The 18,046-nt window shown below is 27.2% G+C and overlaps 1 long non-coding RNA gene across 1 annotated transcript in view; it reads right to left on the reverse strand.

Annotated features, from left to right (window-relative positions):
- Positions 1–3,297: 3,297 nt before the first annotated feature.
- Positions 3,298–18,046, reverse strand: part of LOC122271401 (uncharacterized) — a 161,220-nt gene continuing 146,471 nt past the window's right edge. Inside the window, exons 2-3 of the long non-coding RNA XR_011638371.2 lie at positions 5,060–5,112; positions 3,298–3,703 (exon numbers count right to left, since the gene is read on the reverse strand). This is a non-coding gene — a long non-coding RNA (uncharacterized LOC122271401). The remainder of the gene's footprint in view (positions 3,704–5,059; positions 5,113–18,046) is intronic.

Raw genomic sequence — 18,046 nt, forward strand, 5'->3', positions numbered from 1 at the left:
TATAAAATTTTACCCAAAGAAAATATATAAGAATGCGCTGTTTTAAAACGCCGAAAGAAACAAATGTTTTTTATGATCATATTTTAAATTTCTTTCTTCTGAGAAAAATGATGAAATAGCTGGTCTTACAAGAAAAAACTTTTAAAGATAGAAAACGAAATGAGAAACTTTATTTTCATGTCTTTTATTTCATTTTTTGACTGAGTTTAAAGTTTCTCACTTTAATGTTAGGGGAGCTAAACAACAACCGCGTTGATTGGTCGAATCCAGTAGAGCGTTAATGCGTTTCACTGGAAACACTGCTGCTCCCAAACTCAGTACTATTTCAGCCCCAGTTTTTCTAAAACAGATACCAATTCCGTACAAGATGGTGATAAAAACAAAATAAAAATGTAAAAACAAGTTTAAATCTTCAATCTTTCACTGGATATTGGAACTTTAATATACACGTTGAATTTTTTTCTTTTATTCTTGCGTTCCTAATTAGGCGTGCACTTTTGCTTAAAACTGCATTTTTTTTTTAATTTTAAGTACTTTTAAAACTGAGTCAATGTAAACTGACGATTTTGGTATTTTAAATCATAGATGATGAAAAGTTGTTATTTAAAACATAATGATTTCAGTTTTTTAATGTGAGTACAAATTTTGAATTCGCGATTCAGTTGATTTTCATTGTTTAAAACCTGAAACAACTTACAGTACAATTTTAATTTTGCTAAAATATATAATAAAGAAAACAGTGTTTTTTTAGATGTAAATATGGGATACCAATGATGCCCAACAAACCATGCAGATTATCATTTATAAAAGTATATTTCATTTAAAATATTGCTTGATCATTTTAAGCATTATGAGATAAAAATCTAATAAATTTTAATCTAATGAGGAAGTGGTGCATATTCTTCAAAACCCTAAAAAAAAAGGTAATGCTTCTTGCTCTAATGTATATAGCGCCACTCTGTGACCGAAACCTTAATTACAAGTTGAGTGATTTGTTGTCTGATTGATAAATTAGCATGGGACATGGGGTCACAAACTACAATCAGGGGGAAAAAGCAAGCAGGCTTTATAGATAGAGTGACTCCTGCGGACATACCGGAGGATGTACAGGCATTTTCAAAGTGATTCAATAATTGTTTTTAAATTGTTAGAGGCTGTGAAATGACGTCAGTTGGCACAACCACCAACAACTGTTGTAATAAAAAATGTACTGTAAAAAATTTAAGTTTAATTAAAATTAATTCTTTATTAATTTTTAATTAATTTTATATTTTAATTTAAAACTTGAATTTTTCTTTAATTTGAAATTTAAATTCTTATATAATTTGAAATTTAATTTCTTAATTAATTTTAATTTAAAATTTAAATTATTTTTATTAATTTGAAGTTTAAATTTTTAATTAATTTGAAATTTAATTTTTCAATTACTTTCAAGTTATTTTTTTGAATTGATTTTATTAATTTAATAAATTTATTAAGGCTTATTCAGTTTAAGAGATTCATACATTTTTAATGACATTACTAAAAATAGTTAAAGAGTTTTAAGCGCAATTTTCTAGAAATATATCTTTAACATTGCTCAATTTTGAGCTGTTTAGTGTACCAGATCGTTGATCAAATATGTATAATTTAAGTAAAATAATGACATTTTTACATTTAAAAATGATAATATTAATATAATAATAGTTTAATAACTATTTATTCTTGTAATAAAATAAACTCTACTTACATAACTTTAAAATAATTTTTTCTATCATTTTTATTTAAGCATTACTAATTTATAATTTTATTTTGCTTTATAAATCGAAAATAATCTCAGATAGCAAGCAACTATTTTCCAAACGCTGTATTTGCGGTATCTTTTGAGAGACACAATACGGTTTACCGGTTGATTCCTGCAAAATAGAAATGTCACAATGTCAATATTATTTTTTGAGGATTCTAAAAACTGGATAAACCTTCACAAAAGATATAATTTCGTAGCTCTTATTGCAAACCTTGCATTTGAACTTTTTTTTTCTTTGTTTGCTAAGGTTCTACTTCTCAACATTTTTTTTGTGATCATGGGTGTTGTTTTTTTTTATTCTATCTCAATGTAAAAGAGTTGTTTATGCAAGCTTAATGCAAACCTCATTTCGCGTAAACTAACTGAGTAAAATTTAACATTATTTCTAGCTTGCGTGGATTATTTGCTAATCACTTATAAACCTTGTTTTGGTTTTGAGATAAAGGTTACTGATACATTGAAATCAACTTATCTTGGGAGTAGATTATACATATTAAGCTCATATATTCTCGGATAAAACGTCTAAAACTCAATAAATATTTTAAAGTTTTGAACTAGATTTCTATTTTTTTAAAAAGAAAACTCTTTCAATATTTAATGAATAACTGTGACACTGACTACTTAAATTTGCACAGTTTTAATTTCTATTCTATTTAACATGAAGTTAATCAAAAGTTAAAAGATCCAGTCAAGAAATTGATAATGGTTGTTGATACATTAAAATCTGTCAACCTTAAAATGCTCTCTTTGGAGTAATTTTATTTAAGTACAATAAAGGTAGACTGAAACATTACAGTTAACTTTACAAGGATAGCAGGAGAGTAGTTTTAATTTAAAAAAACTCATATACGCATGGATTGGAAACTTAAACGAAACAAATATTTTAAAGTTTTGAACTTAAATTTTATTTCGTAGAAAGAAACTCATTCAATATTACATGAATGACCTTGAAACTGACTATTTATATTTACCCAGTGTTATTTTTTTATTCGATTTAGTATGAAATAAATCAAAAGTTAAAATACTCAGTCGAAAAATTTCTAAAGGTTTCTGAAACATTAAAATTAGCCTTACAAAGATATATATGGAGTGATTTTAATTAGTCGAAAAATTGATAAAGGTTTCAGAAACATTAAAATCAGCCTTACAAAGCTATATATGGAGTGATTTTAATCAGTCGAAAAATTGATAAAGGTTTCAGAAACAATAAAATCAGCCTTACAAAGCTATATATGGAGTGATTTTAATTAGTCGAAAAATTTATAAAGGTTTCTGAAGCATTAAAATAAGCCTTACAAAGCTATATATGGAGTGCTTTTAATTAGACGAAAATTGATAAAGGTTTCAGAAACATTAAAATCAGCCTTACAAAGCTATATGTGGAGTAATTTTAATTAAATGTAATAAAGGTTGTTGAAACATTAAAATTAACTCTACAACGATATCTGAAGAATAAAATTTTAATTTAAGAACCTCATATATGTAGGAATAAGAAACTAAAATGCAATAAATATTTTAAAGTTTTGAACTACATTTTTATTTTTTAAAAGGAAACTCTTTCAATATTACATGACTAGCTGTGAAACTGACTACTTATATTTACAGAGTTGTATTTTTTATTCAATTTAACATGAAGTAAATCAAAAGTTGAAAGACCCAGTCGATCCATCAGATGTCTGATCCAGACGTTCCGAGTAGCTGTCTTTCTGCTACTATACTTCATTATAACACAGATGTTAGAGACAGAACAGCATCTATAGTATCTTCAACCTTTAGATAACACTCATTGCTTATTCTCTTTATTTCACCCACAGTCGGCAAGTATCTACGTTTCCGATTTATCGATAAGCAGTCTCTTGCTTAAACTTGTAATATTTCTGATATCCAAGGTCTGCTGCTTCTTTTTAATACATAAACCTGAAAGACATATGAAAGAGGTGAAGATGAAAAATGATCTCTGAAGAACTTTTTGTTAGAAACTTACATTTCTGGAAGAATATCTGGAATGTTAGGAATTGATAGATTCATTATGCATTTCGCTAATTGTCTTATTTGAAATACGTATGTATATAAGGTTTAGTAAAGGATTGAAGATAAAAATAAAAATTGTCATACAATTTACAAAGGTTTTCTAATATCCTCAGAAAAAATTATAATATAAAACGGATTCAATTAACGATTTGTCAATTATCGTTTTTATAATGAGCAAGTTCGAAAGACATAGCACAAGATTGAATACAAAAAAAGAAAAAGAAATTCATGCATTTTAAGAAGCCTTTCTAAAATATTCAGAAAAAAATCAATATACATATATATATATGCTACCTAACTACACCTGGTACCATTTTCTCAAACTACTTAAATAAAATTATTAGCAATATTGTTAAATAAGGTTTTTCTTGGATTATAACTAATTAACATCCGATTTTAGAATTTATTATGCATAATAAAATTAATTCTATTACGAGTTTGATTATTGGGAAATTCTATTTAATTTTTGTCTTTTTAATCATTATCTTTCCAATGGAGAAGACATTTTTCTTCAAATTGACGGAATACTACAAGGATCTAATTTTTCATCTCTCTTAGAAAACTTATTTTTGCATTATTATGAAAAAAATTATACTCTTAATATTAAATTTGTTTTTAGAATTATTAATGATAATTATCGCAAATTTTTAAGATTTTACTATTTTATTAAATAATATTTACCCCGAGGAATTAATCTTGCTTTGTAATCTTGATGAAAACATTAATTACAATTCTTTTGGATTTGGGTATTATAAAAGTTGAAAATATCTGCTTTGTTCACTTATACGATATAAGAAATGACTTTAATTTTAATATAAATTAACTAATTACTTGGAATTCTTATGTTCTAATAACATCCATTTAAATACCATTTTTAATCACATGAATTGAATTAAAATAATATGTAGTCATGTTTATTTATACAAAAAACAAATAGAAAAAATCCTCAAAATTTGATAAAAACAGTGGATACCCAATTAAAGTAATCAAATTCTATAAAAAATCATTGAGTTAATTGTATATTATAGTAAATAAATTTACTAAAAAACTTCTTTGTTAATTTACATAATTTTCATCAAGTGCAAATCCATTTCGGGCAAATCCATGACGGAAATTACGCGCAAAACAGGCAGTTCATGTTTCTTTCTGTTTTCCATTTTATTTTATTTTTCGTTTAAATAAAAGGTAATTGTCTACAATTATTAATTGTCAACTTCTTTAAATGAACCAGTATAATATTACCTTGCGCACATCCATTTTCGGGCCCATGCTTGGTAACTAACAAATCAAGGTCACTATAAAACAACGAAAATATTTTAAATCATTCTTGAAAAAAAAAAAAAAAAATATATATATATATATATATATATATATATATATATATACACTGGTTATCATAAATTAAGGAAAATTCACAAAAATCGCGATAACTCAAGAAATTACACATGGAATTTTATGAAACTTACCCACAATATACAACACATAGTAAGGTATTAAACAACATAAAAAGAAATTATCAGACATTAATAGTAGTATAGAAATTAGCACATGTATAAAATAAACAAATTGGAAGTATCGGTTTGCAATAGAAAAAGTACCTTTAATATGGAATATGATTGCCTCTAGAAGCAATACAGCACAAACAGCGATGTGTGATGCTTTCAATTATGCGGTCTATCAGTTCAATAGGAAGTGAGAGCCATTGCTCTTGTAAAGCAGTTGCAAGCGTGGCAAGGGTCTGAGGGGGCGGATTGATGGCAGATACACGCCTCCCTAGAGCATCCCAAACGTGCTCGATAGGATTCAAGTCCGGGGATCGAGCTGGCCACTCCATGCGAGTAATTGTTTCCTGTTGAAGATAATCATCAACAATGCGAGCTCTGTGTGGTCTTGCATTATCGTCCTGTAACAGGAAGCAATCACCAATTGCCCCGGCATATGGGCGCACATAAGCATCAAGGATGTTGTCTCGATAAACCTGAGCATTCACGGTTCCCCTTGGAAAGACATGGAGGTATGTGCGCCCTCCTAAGGATATGCCTCCCCAAACACAGACACTGCCTCTTCCGTATGCATCTCTTTCACGGATGTTTGATGGATGATAACGGGTCCCAGGTTCTCTCCATATCAAATAACGTCTACTGTCACTTTCTAGACTAAACCTGGACTCATCCGTAAAGAGAACAGGCCTCCATTGATCTGACGTCCAGTGGACATGTTGTCGGGCCCACTGCAAACGGTCTCTCCTATGGCGTGATGTGAGCGGCACGCAAATGGCTGGTCGTCTCGCATACAGACCACCTTCGTGGAGCCTTCTGCGCACAGTTGACGTTGACACCAACCTTCCGGTGGCTGCAGCAAGAGAGGATCTAAGATGTGTCGGAGTAGCGGTTCTATTCCTGCGTGCACTTAATGTCAAATATCGGTCATCGGCACTGGTCGTAACAGTTGGCCGTCCTTGACTGAACCTCCTAGATGCCGAATCTGTGGTTTGAAATTGCCTCCAAAGTCTATGAACCACAGATGGACTCACATTTAGCCATCTGGCCACTTCTGATTGACTCTGCCCTGCCTCTAGTCTCCCGATGGCTCTCCATCGTAGTTCTTCAGGCAAATGATGCCTAGAGGTCATTATTACGAATTGGCTATCTCAGATTTTCAATGTCGCAATCACAGTAAAATTTGTGTGCTTTCTCTCAAACTTGGACTTTTATGCTCCAGGCAGATGACGTAAGCCGAGTGCAGCGCCACTAATTTGCATATTGCAATTTTACTCAGCTACTCTTAGTGGACAACATATGCAAATTTTGCACGGTTTGGCTTACTTTTGAAAGAGTTATCGCTATTTTTGTGATTTTTCCTTAATTTATGATAACCAGTGTATATATATATATATATATATATATATATATATATATATATATATATATATATATATATATATATATATATATATATATATATATATATATATATATATATATATATATATATATATATATATATATATATATATATATATATATATATATATATTTCATTAATTATTTTATCGTAAATGCAAGTTAAATAGACCAAACTAATGGATTAAATATGAAGAATAAAAATTGTCATACACTTTACATAGACTATTTAAAATGCTGGGAAAAAATAGGATAAAAAATTGACAGATCAATTATATGTTTTGCCACTAATTATTTTTTATCTAATTTTTTTTTATATCACATAAGTTCGAAAGGCATAAATCAAAATGGAGAAAACTAAGGTTTTTCATGCAGTTCAAAAACACTACCAAAATGTTCATCAAAGCAAAATGTGATATATGTAGATATTTTTACTACGCGTTTTGTTAATTACCCTTTTTTCAATAAGTTACAGCACAAAAGTTCAGAAAACAAAATTGAATATGCATAGATAGATTTATTTCGTGTATTATTAATTATATCAATGTTGAATAAATCATATAATTATGAAAAATAAAGATTATCTAAACAAAGCCTGTAACAATGTATGTGAAAATGAAAAAAAGTGAATAATCCTTATTTTAATACAAAATTTCAGAAAAAGGAATAAATTAAAAATAATCATTTCCTATATTTTATGAAAACAATTTTAAATGTTTGGCAAGCGAATTAAGATATAAAAAGGAGAGATTTTTGCTAATTATTCTTTTTTTAATACGCAAATTCAGAAGCTCTATGGAGGAATACGATATATTTCAAGAGGAATATCGAAAATGTTCTATAAAAAGATATGATCGAAAATTTATAGATATATTATCCTTTTCATTAAATATATTTTTTTTAAATAAAATGCAAACGAAATATAAGAAGATAGAATTTGAAAATAAAGATTACCATACACTAGAAGAACTATATTGAAAAGGTTTCTTAAAAAGAATATAAAATGATTAGATTTCATATGAAGTTTTACTTTTTGTCCTTTTCTTTATACATAAGTTGAAAAAAAAGTCATATGACTGGAATAATATGAAAAATGAAGATTGTTAAAAAATTTTTCGTTTGAGACTTTATATTTTAAATATTCTCTATACAATTTCATCTTTGTCTTATATCTTCTTTGTGCGTCTCACTTATTATATTTTTGCGCACAGAATATTTTAAAGACTATGAAAGAAGTTCTGAAAAAAACTTTTTTAAAGAGCATAAAAATCTGATTATACATTTCATGATCTAAAGATGAGGTGACTATCTTAGAAGGCACTTTATAAAAATCAAATAAATGTTCTGACTTGTAATTTCTTGCTAATTTGTGACTGAATTTTTAGCAATGTAAAAGTTAAAATTTTTAAATATGTGTACGAAACATTTAATTTTGCAATATTCTTGATTAAGATTTAATTATAGCGATAGTTATTTAATATTCTTTAAATATTTGATTCATAATAAATAAATAGATTTTTAAGCCCTAATCAGTTAAATCGTTTCATGGCAAAAGTTATATTTTCAAGCTAAAATGGAGTACGAGTTTCAAAAAATCCGAAATCTAAAAAGAAAACTAAATATAAATAAAAATATTTTAACTAACAATAAGTAAGTTTTAGTTACATTTGTGCTCATATAATATAGGCAGCTGTAAGTTATTTAGAGAAGAAATATTTCAACTGCGTCTTAACAAATAACTCGAAAAAAAGATTAAAACTCTTTTTATTATATAAATAACAGCTGCAAGTTTCTAGCGTTAACTTTACTGGAATTCCTATAATAATAATTTACGATCTTCCTAAGCCTTCCACTCTTAAAAGCCTAACGCAATGCAATATTTTCTTCAAATATAACTTAGAATAATCAATCAAGATATAAGAAATATTCTTTAGTTACTGCATTTAATTTCGTTTCTTGTAAAGAGTTGGTGACTAACTACTCGTGAATTCTGTCATAACCATCTGGTATATAAATCATTTTAATGATGTAATAGATTGAATAAGATTTTTCTTAGATTTTTCTTTTAACATAAAAATGTATATTGTAAATTTTAAGAAGCATGATAATTTTTAAAGCATTGAAAAAAGAAAGGGACAAAATACATTTAAAATGATTGCATTCGATTTTCTAAACGGAAAATTACACTTAAACAAAATTTTCTAGATAAAATACTGAAATAGAAAAAAACATTTAAGTAAAAGCAAAATTATAAGGTGGAAGGAAAAGCAATTCTCTTCAAAAAAATTTTTTTTATATTATCGTTGACAAATTTGTATCGAAAAAATACAAAAAGAGAATTATAAACGATTTTTTCAACAATGCAACATACTTCGTTACTGACAATGTTTGAGCACTAAAACATTATAAAAATTTTAGATTTTAAATTTTTTGATTTACAGTTGCAGCAATTATATTTAAGCATTTTTTTTAATTATTTTCCTTGGCAAATTTGTATCTTAAAACTACAAAAAAGAGGATTATAAGCGATTTTTTTCAACACCGCAACATACTTCGTTACTGACAATGTTTGAGCACTAAAACATCAAAAAATATTTAGGATTTTTAATTTTTTCAGTTTATAGTTGCAGCAATTCTATTTAAGCATTTTTTAAAATTTTATTTGACAAATTTGAATCCAAAAATTACAGAAAGAGAATTATAAGCGCTTTCTTTCAGCAATGCAGCAAACTGACTATGTTTAGGCACAAAAACATTATGCAAATTATGGATTTATACATTATTTAGTTTACAACTGCAGTAATTCAACGAGGTAATTTTTTTTGTTTTACTTTTTATAATAAACTTCTATCTACAAACAACGAAAGGAGAATTATTAGCCCTAAAACTTATAACTTAAATCTTTTTTATCAAGCTTTTGAACGAAAACATGCAAAAAAAAAAAAAACAAAGTATGGAGTCTTTAGAATATTTTTGAGATATATAATTATCATTGAGTCAAATGAGTCAATAGTTTTTGAATCAACTTAGTTCAACTTTATTACACATTTAATTAAGACATCTATATAATTAGTTTCAATTTCTATGTTTCAGTAAACAAGAAAAATATTATCTCAGCCCAAATTAAAAAAAAGCATGATACTCACTGCCAATTTAAATATAATGAATTAATTTACAAGTAAATATTTAACATTACATTTGTTACAACTAACAAAGGTAACCTTTATTAACTTAACCTTCATTTTTTCCCCTTTCCGTGGTCGAAAGCAACATCAGAAATATTTTAATTAACATTAGCAATTTAACACATTCCTACGCTTTTACGAGCTCCCGGAAAACATGCAAAAAACAATCTTTTAATATTTCAGAAAGTAATTAACGAAATTGGGAATTATTTTTCCCAAATAATAACTCGACATTCCGAACAACTGGCTTTTATGAGAAACTGTAACAGCCTGAACGTACTTTATCATTAAAATAATCCATAATCAATAAATGCATGGAAGCAAATTTCTAATTATTTTTAACAATACCCTCCTTAAAATCCATTGTAAAAACATCGAATTGAACATTCAGATAAACACAGCGACTAAGGAACATTTCAGCATCCAATTTTCTTGAATTATATTTTAATATATTTATCTTTACTATTATATGTCGTTAACCCTTACATCTGTTTAATGGTGTTTGCTAAATATCAATTTATTTTTTAAAAAGAAAAATAACTAATTAAAATAAAATACATAACATAAAGTTTTATTCGTGGTATGTGGATGAAGGGAAAAGTATGAACAGCTTTATTAAATACGCCTAAACTTTTTTTGAATGTGCCTTATATTTTTTTTCGCTACAATATGAAAGTTTATCTTCAGTTTGAATTTACAGATTAATTAATATGGATGAATAGTTTTTTAAATACTGTTTTTAAGAAAAGTTGTTTTCTCTCTACACTAGAACCATAATTTTTGATTGGCACTATGGTGAAGTATTTATACCTAATTTTACTTTTTTTCCAAACCACATAGCACTTCTTTTATCACATTATAGAACTTTTGCACGGAGTACAGTTGTCAGCATGCCTGTTTTTGCATGCATCCGTATCTAATAATTATTCGTATCAGCACCATATCTTGGAATATAAATATATTATAATATGCATTCTTATGTTCATTTCATAATAAAATATTATCATTATGTATAATAAAATATGGCGTACCTTTAATTCTGGAGGAACTGCTTATAAATGAAGAAATATAGAGATTTCTTTTTGATATCTTTTAAAAAATCTTGAGGCTCCAAAAATTTTGTATCGTTGTCTTAAAATTAACCCTCTATTTTAATTTGTGTTTCTATTAAAATTAATCTGATTTTAAACTACAAACAAAGCACTGGATTTAGAATCCAATATCAAGCAATGTCTCTCAGTGTTATACTCAGATAACTGTAGAGATTGATTCAAAAAATTAACAAAAATCAAGCATGTGTACCATATTATATTTTTCAACATAACGGCGTATAAATGAATCCTGGAAATGTTTTCTATAACCATTGGTACCGTCGTAATATTTCACATATTTTGCATCAGGCTTAGTTTATAGCACTGTTAAAATTTAGGCCACGTGCGTTATATAATTAATGTTAAGTTTACGTTTACTATATATTAAGTTACATAGTTAAGGTCAGTATATTCGAATATGTCTAAAGTTTTTCAAATGCCATTAAATAATTTTTAATATCGTTATCAATAAATAAGAAAGATTTTTAAATGCTTAAATTATAATGAGTATATAAAGTATTTTAAGGAATTCTAAGGGTATTAAAAACAATCATTAGTAAAGTGTATTTAAGCTCAAAAACAGATTAAAATATTTTCTATTAAATTACACTGGCTATATAAATAAAAGATCTTGTAGGTTATATATTGTTTTATGCTAATGTTGTCTTTTAAACAAACTAACCTTATACAATTTTTGTAAGAATTTCATATTTTTATTCCAAAGACTTGTACATTTTTATTCATTTTACTATTCATTACATTATTCATTTTACATATTCGTGTAAAATAATGATTTAAACTTACTTAATATATTATTACAATTCACTTAAATCCGATTCTTAAATTCTCTTCTTAAATAGGTTAAATTAAATTTCATCATTGTATGCGAAATAAAGTTAAAGCATTTATTTTCATTTTTAGGTACTTATTTCTGGCCATTTAGAAAAACAGTATTCTGACAAATATATATTTCTGAAGTATTCCCCTGCTGGGAAATAGAATGCGCAAAATCACAAGCTTCAACAAGGTCGACAACTCCAGGGAAATATATGGAGCTAATTTTTTCCAGTGTTGATCACCAGATGGCGCTAGCAATGAAAAGGGAAAGTGACAGTTTTACTACATCTTTTCGTAGGTGATGGTAAAAGCCTATAAAACAACTGATAAGTGAAAAACCAATTCATTTATTTTACTCGGCGAATTATTTACTATACGGACGTGTAAGTTGTAACTAAAAAGCATCAGAAACTTATTCCTGTTTGTTACATTAAATTGGACTATCTATGTTAAGATATTTATTAAGTGACCATAAATATTTTTTGATTATTTATTTTTCAAAACATTATGCAAATTTAGATTTTAATGGAATTAAAATATTCAGAAGAACATAATTCAGGAATGCAAATAAAAAATTAAAGACACGAATGAGAAGGATGATTCATAAAACAATGTAATGTGGAAGCATGTATGCTAAATGTATTTAATGTCAAAGAACATTGTAATTTACCGTTGTTATTTATTCTTAAAAAAATATTCCATATTAACCAAATTAAATTGCTACTTATCAGTTTGACATACAATCTCGTGCAGTATTAAACCGTAGTTATGGTACAAAATCATTAAAGTATTATAAAAACCAAGTTTTAAGTGTTTTAAGCTAATGGAAGTACTTGTTCATGCTATTTCTTGTACAGTATCCTGTCTTTTAACTTTTAAATGAGCTCACTATGTCATTTTCTACATCATTCATGAGCAAATATGTTTAATTACTCAATTAATGTTCCCTAAATCCCTATAAAATGTATTATCTGGAGAAAAAGCTGACAAAAACAATATTCAAATACATTTAGTCATTGAATTAGTATTTAAATGTTTAAATGCTCAGCTCATAGGAACCATGAAATAAGTGCTAGCTGTGCGAACCGTAATCTGTAAATTATACCCTTAGCAAAGCGACTTTTTCAAAGCAGCTTTAGCGCTTGATATTATCTACTATTAACTTACTTTCGTTTTCTTTTTGTTTCCTCTTTTAGTTCAGTTTTCTAATTTCGTGTGTTTAGGGCATTGCTCTTTGAGACTAATTTTTGGATTTCAGCAGTAATAACAATTTGGTGCCTGCTAAAAGTCAATTTAAAGTGAGCAAATCCTGTTTTTTTTGTTTTGCTTTTTTTTTTTTTTTTGAAATAATTATTATGTTTCCAAAATTATTTTAACTCTCAAACTTTTTAATTACAAACTTTAAATTATCTTGTATAATATTATTACCTTGCGCACATCCATTTTCGGGCCCTTTCAAGTTAACTAACAAATTAGACGCGCTTTGTATAGCAGTAAAAATGTGCCATAAGATATCACTTTATTTAAGCTTCTGTTTTCATATTTTGTAATCAGGCAATCTTATTACGAAAATATTTTAAATCATTCTTGAAAGATTCCGGTAAGCGCAAGTTCATTTTAATTCGTAATTTTGTTTTCCCGATTTTTATTTTTTTTTTAGTTATCAAAATTATATTTCTTTAAACACTTTTGAAAAATATTTTTAATAATTTTATTCTCTTGTCATTATTTTTTATTATTTTTCATATTTTCTCTATATTTTAGCTGATTTTATGAGTTCTATATTCTTGCAGATTATGCGTAGTTATTAAAACTTATTAATTTTCCCCGTTTTTCTCTTTCTTTTCATTGTGCTATATATATATATATATATATATATATATATATATATATATATATATATATATAAATTGCCCTTGCAATAAAAAAATAAAAATGAAAAAATAACTAAGACAGTAAATATCATAAATAAATCTGTAAAACTTTCTTACAGCTCTGGTACTGACTGAGCTGATAAATTTTTTTTTTTGATTTAGTTTCCGTAAAATAGTTTCACCACAATAATCAATAATATTTACTTTGCAGGTAAGCTTGCTATACGAACGTCAAGGGTACAGCTCGTATGAAATTTGTTCACCTCTGTAATTTTGCAGGATCGTCCCAAACGTTAAAGGGAATTTGTTTTAAGTTCTTGAGAAACTGTTTTACAGCAGTTAATTTTTTTTACTTGATTGCAGTTAAGAATGCAGCATTCGAATTTTGATGATTGTAATTTATTCCATTGTCGCTTTAATTGTTTGATTACATTCGTTAAATAATTAAACTTAAAAGGTTTTGAAACGTTCTTAGATAAATTGGTTACTGTTAATGCCCAGCGATAAAAAGTAGTAAATGTATGATAAACATACATATGAAGAAAGTTGCAAAATATAATTTTTCTAACCAAACTGATAACTCTTTCTGCTGTCTACTACTTTAAAAAATGATTGATCTGCCGAATAAATCTTAATAATAAAACAGTTTTTACTGTTTTGATAAAAAAAAATAATAGTCTTTTTGAATGGACGCTTAGCACATATTCACGAAACATCGATTTACGAACAAATCTTTATCTTTCTGGCCAATCTTTTCTTTATTAACATTTTAGTTTTTACTAGTTATTAACTAATATTACACTTAAGCATATTTGATGGATATGCATGTCAGGTCAAATCTATCTTGTATGACGTTTTTACTCGTCTTGTTATATATAAAAAAATACCATTGGCTATTTATTTGCTAATTACTAATTTCTTTAGTTATTAAAAATTATCAATTATATACCTAAGCTGCGATTTGGAAGCGTTGTGTTGATTTACGAGCGTTGATTTACGTAAACCCTTACCAGGGTTAATACCAGCCCTTTACTCTGCGTGGCTGAGTCTTAGAAATTCTTGAATTAAATACAAGACTTCCAAAAATTCGATACAAAAGCTATCTTATTATCACTTTTGAAGCAGAGCTGAATGAGAGACATGAAAGGAGAAAAAGTTTTAACGAAACCATTTTATTTGTAGCTGGCTTTTTTAAGGAGTAAAAGAATCTGCACATCGGTGAGTTTTTAAATCTAGATAGATCTTGAAATACGTGTTTACTAAAATGGCTACATTTAAAATATTTATTAAGTTTTCTGTTTTTATAAGGAAAATAGTTATAATGAGGAAAACTTGCGACATTTATTATTATTATTTTTCTTTTTTTTCCTTGCTTAATCCAAGTTAGTTTTGATTATGCTTGCATGATTGTTATTTTAAATTATGTATCGGTAAGTAAAATAATGCTCTAAGGAAAGTCAGGCACTCAATAAGCTCTTCAAATATATATATTTTTTTGATCATGTGTGCTCTCCTATAAAAGTACTTATGACACCATGTCGTTTAAATGGACACATAATGCTTAAAACTTGTTTGAATAACCTTATATCAATCAGATAGATGTTCTTGATGCAAAGTAATCCATTTTGATGCAAGTTGCATGCCTTAAAATATATTTTTACAATTTCAGTTAAAATAAAGTTAGATATTTTCATAAGGAGTTGCAAACAATTTTTGTAACAATTGTAAGCAAGGTTAATCAGATCATGTAAGTTGAATAAAAGCTCTGCTTCATGTAAAATCTACCAAAAATTTAGAATATATAAAACACATTTATTGAGTAAATATTATAGAAACCGGTTTTTAAAAATATTTTGTTTAATCCGGAGCTGTTGGCATATCTATACCTATAGAGAATGCCACCGAAGTCAAGCATCACTGGCTGCTGTCAGTGTGCGGGGGAGGGGGTAACCACTTGAATCAGTCTGCGTAAGGACCGAGGGTGTGCTGTATTGGTCCTCTTTAAACTGTTCTACCCTAAAGGTCTCGACTTCGCGTGCATCAGGCTGTCGAAGCGGGAGTGTCATCCCCTCTTCAGAGCATAAAAAGTTTGATGGCATGCCTTCGAATCATCCTAAGGGATGTTTCCCAGTCCATCGCCAATTGCCCATTGTGCAGCTCTAGTGCGACGTAAATGAAATACAACAACCACTGATTATCCCGAGATAACTCGGGTATGCATACATTGCAAATATTTATTATCCCGAGAAAACTCGGGCGTAGCAGAATTTGTCAGTACGTTTTGTTTTTTCACGTTTTTACTAATTTACTAATAATAATATAATAATAATATAATAATAATACAATAATAATAATATAATAATAATATAATAATAATATAATAATAATACAATAATAATAATAATAATAATAACTAATATAATAATACAATAATAATAATAATAATAATAAAAACTAATATAATAATAATACAATAATAATAATAATAATAATAATAATAATAATAATAATAATAATAATAATAATAATAATAATAATAATAATAATAATCTGCTGTGATTGGAAGTTTGCCAAGTTTTGTTTGGGATATTTGTAGTTGGATTGCATTAAAAGAGTAAGAGAATGGCGTATATATTCACTGGTTCGTGTTGTTAATTATTTTTAAAACTATCATACAAAGACAAATATTAAACTTTTTTCATTTGGATGAGATAACTCGGGATAGCAAACTGATAGTAAATTAAGCGCTATTTACTTACAAGAAAACAAAATTTGAACTTAAAGCTTGCGTATTGGTTTTGTTTTACTTTGTTGTATTTATTAAGGAAATAAAAAAAAAATCTATTGATTTTTTCGCATTTTTTTTCTCTAAAAAATTAGTAAGGGAAGCTGTTAATTCATGTATGCCCAGTATATTAAAAGAATGCTTCATTTTTTGTTTAAAAAAAAGCAAAAAATGATGCAGAACACGTGTTTCCTCATTTTATTTATTTTACTGAAAATTGTATCACGCTACCGAGATGCATCAACAATATAAATATAAATAATTGGATATGATCTTTAATTGTCTTTTAATTCCTGATTAAAGCTACTGAAAGACTAAGTATTATAAGATGAAGAGGTGAAAGGCCAACATGGGACATAAGGGCCCCGCTCAACCAAGTGACTATTTCTGTGATGTTAAATATTTTTGCTTCATTTTAAATTAACAAATATGTAATTCATAGTTGTAACTTTATTTTAAAATGACACTGAAGCTTTAGAACTAAAAATATTACAACTTACATATTTATATACTTTACATTATCATTACTTACATACTTATAACTATTACTTGCATACTTGTAATTATTACTGACATACTTACATACTTATAATTATTACTCACATATTTACATACTTATAATTATTCCTCACATATTTACGTACTTATAATTATTACTCACATACTTACATACTTATAATTATTACTTATATACTTATTATAACTCACATACTTACATACTTATAATTATTACTTATATACTTATTATAACTCACATACTTATTATTGCTTACATAACACTATGGTAGTTGAAATAAATTCTTTCATCAAAAAATAAGCGAAAATTCTCATAATTATTCTACCACTCTTTTATTTTTAACATGATTTTACGACCACTGTCTAGAGAAAACTTTTAAAAAATACAAAGTGAAAATTCACTTTATTCAGGTACAAAAACTTTTTTAAAAAAAATACAAAAAAAGCAAGAGGAAAATAAAATCTATATATAAGCAAATTGTTACTTTTTTCGCAAAGGAATTTTCTTTCAAAAATCATTCCAATTCCATTAACCAACAAGTTAGATTTATGATAAAACTACCCTTCGATCCAACGCAGCTTTAGTATAATACTCAACTATTTCGGCCATCAAAACTCATGTTTAAAGCAATCGATTTTCTGTCATTAGATCAAAATTTCGTCTCGTGCTCAGAATAACTAAGCAAGACTAGTGCCGTGAAAGAGATAGCCAAATCAAACACAGTGACCCACAAATTCAGGGACAGGATTCACTGAATTTTAAGTGTTTCATATTTAAAGCATTGTATAAAGGCTGGTGGTACTTATCAAAATATTTCAGAGACACTTTGGTGTTAAATTAAAATTTTGAAATTCTTGAGTTCTGTTTACAAACAATGTTAGTTTTAAGTAACCTGTATTAAATGAGGTTATTGCTAGGAAATTTAATATTGCAATTTTTAGTAATACGTTGTTATAATACTGGATATCATATTGTCTATGAATAAAAATAATAGGATTAAAAACAAATTCCTTCTTAGTTTTAAATATCTTTATTCT

Source organism: Parasteatoda tepidariorum, chromosome 12 (genome assembly GCF_982258835.1).
Source record: "Parasteatoda tepidariorum strain Cologne lab strain chromosome 12, Ptep-v5.0, whole genome shotgun sequence".
Taxonomy (NCBI): domain Eukaryota; kingdom Metazoa; phylum Arthropoda; class Arachnida; order Araneae; family Theridiidae; genus Parasteatoda; species Parasteatoda tepidariorum.